Genomic DNA, 3967 nt, shown 5'->3' with positions numbered 1-3967 from the left:
CTAGTATTTTATAATCATCCATTTCGATTGACATGGGCTGACACATAAGGACGACAGCCAAAGAGTTACAAAAAATAAATCCATGACTCTTAAATAATCGTAACCTCCCCCCACCCCTAAAAGTTACAGGTATCAAAACTTTAGATGTATTGCATTGAAAAGAAGGTTTGTGCACCTCATTATTTAAAGAGGGAAAACAAGGTGCAACTTAATCGTCATGTGAGGCAGCTTATTATTAACCAGATGGAAAGAAGAAAGGATCTCTCCGTCTTAGCTTCCCGCACAGTTTTCCATCAGTTTAAGAAACAGGCGAGAGCAGTGAATTCATTTTTGCATGTACAGACATACTGCTTTAACAAACATTACCAGCTTGTTTTAAATGAATCATTTAAATAACTGACTGTTAAATAGCCTGTGTCCGCTAATTCTCCCTTCTAACTTCCCCATTGCTTTCACCTTCATTTCACTTAGATCAGCAGGCATAGTACTGAAAAGGCCTCCTTGGGAATGCACCTGTCTGCACAATTGGAAAAGGAAGCTTCCACAGGCTCAAAGCAATGCCAGACAGTGAATTTGTCCAGAACTGCTTCCTGGGAGAGCAGAGAGTAGATGTGAGTAGTCTGAGTAGCTATACTGCCACACAGACAAGTTTAGCACTAGATACTCAGTGATTGTGATGAGGAAGGACTGGCGGGACAGGGTGGGGTCAGGACCGAGGTGCCTGCGTTGTTTTCTCCAGCTTCCTTGTCCTGTTGGTTGCTCCTCCAGAGGGTGAGGTTGTCTTGCAGCAGCAGCATGACGAGCATGTAGTCCTTCTGGATCTCTGTGTCCAGAGAAGCTGGACATCAGGAAGCTGAGGCCTGGCCTAGCCGGATGGGGGTGCGTGGGCTGCAAGCGCTCTTGGCTGATTGCGGAGGCTTCCTTTCCACAGAGTGAAGAGTTTTGGACTACATCGTTTTTCTTCTCACCGGAACCCGCCCCCCCCCCCCCCCCCCCCCCCCCGCCAGGTAGCGACAGGAGTCGCCTTTCATCTCCAGGGAGAAGACTTTACTCTCACGCTGGAAATCACTGTGGTTCCTGATGAGGAACTTGTCCAGAAAAGCCAGCATGGCGTTGCACACCGTTTCCAGCTCCTTGTTGATCTTCGCTCGCTAAACCTTAACCTTCTTTAGTTTCTTCTCATTCCCTGTCCGCCATGGTTTTCTGGTTGATGATCCTCCAGGAAGACAGTCAGGCAATGCCCACGTTCTTGTAAGCCACAGAGAAGAGGTCTCGGTCTTCAGTGAAGACGGGTTCATTGAGGCTGGTTGCTTCCTTCATCGCAGAGGCTTTGGCCAGCCGCAGTCGCAGCTGCTTGTGGTGCCCCTTGTCGTTGTGGCCGGGCCTCTCCTGGCGCCGGGCTCCCTCGCTCGCCCATGGCGCGAGCGCTCTTGGCCACCGCAGAGGCCGCTGCCACTGCGCACGCGCACAGTGGCTTGCCTTGTGGTCCAGGCTGCAGGTGGCAGGCAGCTCTGCTGGCCCGCAGCTCTGCTCGCCTTCTCGGCTGCCTAGACCTCTGGGCTGGGTTGTTTCATTTTCATATTTGTCTGGAGTGTCGAAAAAAGTTTATAATTCCTTTTTCCTCCTTTCTAACATGATTGAGATCTTTTTTATCCACTTCATGAGCTGATCCATAAAATGGATAGTATCTGTACTATTCACTTAAATAGTGTCTGACTGAACTATAGGAGACAGCATGTGAGGGAGCGTGTGGGAAACCAGAGTCTGGTACAGCTGGCTGTACCTCAGTCCCTCAGTCAAGTGCGACTCTTTTGTGACCTATGGACTGTAGCCTGCCAGACTCCTCTGTCCATGGAGTTTTCTGGGCAAGATTATTGGAGTGGGTTGCCATTTCTTCCACCAAGGGATTGTCCCCTCCCAGGGATCGAACCCCGATCTCTGAGTCTCTTGCCTGGCAGGCGGATTCCTTACCCCTGAGCCACCAGTGAAGCCCACAGCTGGTTGTGCACTGGTCAAAAACCTAGCATAAGGGAGTGATGCCTGGGGTGATTTTTGGCAATTTTTAGTATATTCATTACTCAGTTTCCTATTGTTTCATCTACATGGAAGAATATATAAAGACTATATAGAATGTGATTTTCTTTATATTATGTATGATAAGAATACAGGAAAATATTCCCTCTATATGCTCTGAGGTCTAGGGTCTGAATAACATCGGAAATGCTACATGCATCACTTAGATATTCTTAACACCCATTAGCACATCAAGAACCTTTGAGAAGTTGTTTAACATTGTTATCCTAAAATTTTCTATGTGTATTTGACCATTTTGCATTTTCTTTCTCCTTCTTCCCTTCCCTATCACTCTTCCTCCGTCTTCTACTTTGACAGAATATCTAATATTAATACTATATTTTAACCTCTGATGTGTTCTTTTGGAAGACCTCTAGATAGGTTAGAATTTACTGTGAAATAAAATCAGGCTAGGAGAAAACTATAGCATAGTCTAGATTGCATAGATCTGATAATTTACTCTCATGGAGTTTCTTTTTGATGCTATATTCACTTAAAAGTACTATCAAATCTACTTTTATATTTGATACAGGAATGGTATTTGGAAATATTGTCCATCCCAATGTTCACTGCACATGAAAATGTTTTTTAGAAAAATTTCTGTTAATTGCTAGTGAAAATTTGCTTCTTCCAAATTAAAGCATCAATAAATATATAACCTCAGTTTACAAGATGTCAGGAGACAGTTTGGTTTAAGAGTGATTATTTAGCAACTTAGTGATATTCACAGCAATTACAACTTCTTTTTTTTCAGCTGTGCACTTTCAGTGTCAAGCTTGTTATCAGGCTAGCCTACGTCATTGTTTTTAGGTGTTTGTAGTAGCACTGGGAATCAAATCCTCTTAAGAGTAACATCCTAAAGAGTAACATATGCCAAATTTTCTCAGAGAAATCTAGCTAAATGCAAAGGAACATCTCCAGAGAACCCCCAGTTATCTCCTACAATTTCATTGGCCAGAACCAGGTTAGGTGCCGAGCTACAACAAATACTAGCAGAACAACTATTGCAGAGGAGATGAAATGACCATGGCTAGCTTAGGTTAACCGTAATTTACCCCCAATCTACATAACTACCATAATAATAATGTGTTTGTTTTTTTTTTTAATAAGAAAGAGACAGGAAGAGATCTTGAGTAGGAAACATAGTGTCTATTCGAAACACTTCCAGGGGCTCCTTTTCACTTAAAAATAGAAAACAGATTAAATTTATAAGCCATACATGTATCTTTATGGCCATTCTACTTTATGGCCCTTTGTTCTACTTTTATGTCTTAATCTCATTATCAATTAAAATTTATTTTCCTCTTGCTCATGGTTTTTCTGTACTTTTTTTAAAATGTATAATTCTGATGTTTTAGACTTCACATGTTTTTCAAAATGATATATAGTATATGAAAACTAGAGCTATCAGATACAAACTAGCGGATGGAAGGTGATTAGGTAACTGTTCTGTGTTTGAATATACAGGATTCATTGACATTCCAGCAGAACAGTTAGAAAGTACTTTGGGCCAAGCCTTTAAAAACATGGCTGTGGTAATCAACTTTCCTAGCATGATAACCGGAGAAGGCAATGGCAACCCACTCCAATACTCTTTCCTGGAAAATCCCATGGGTGGAGGAGCCTGGTGGGCTGCAATCCATGGGGTCGGGAAGAGTCGGACATGACTGAGCGACTTCATTTTCACACATTGGAGAAGGCAATGGCAACCCACTCCAGTGTTCTTGCCTGGAGAATCCCAGGGACGGGGGAGCCTGGTGGGCTGCGGTCCATGGGGTTGCACAGAGCTGGACACGACTGAAGTGACTTAGCAGCAGCAGCAGCAGCATGATAACACTGAATATTCTCATGTAATTAACATCTCTAACTTACAGAAAAGCAGCAGTGGTGGCAC

General features: G+C 43.5%; 1 pseudogene; it reads right to left on the bottom strand.

Annotated features, from left to right (window-relative positions):
- Positions 1-656: 656 nt before the first annotated feature.
- On the bottom strand, positions 657-1390 carry LOC147379348 (14-3-3 protein eta pseudogene; annotated as a pseudogene).
- Positions 1391-3967: the final 2577 nt, after the last annotated feature.

The sequence above is a fragment of the Bos grunniens genome, chromosome 1 (genome assembly GCF_055505025.1).
Source record: "Bos grunniens cultivar Pamir isolate PY7600 chromosome 1, Bosgru_T2T1.0, whole genome shotgun sequence".
Lineage (NCBI taxonomy): Eukaryota > Metazoa > Chordata > Mammalia > Artiodactyla > Bovidae > Bos > Bos grunniens.
Note: the sequence above shows the minus strand (reverse complement) of the source record. Positions and strands in the feature narration are given on the sequence as shown.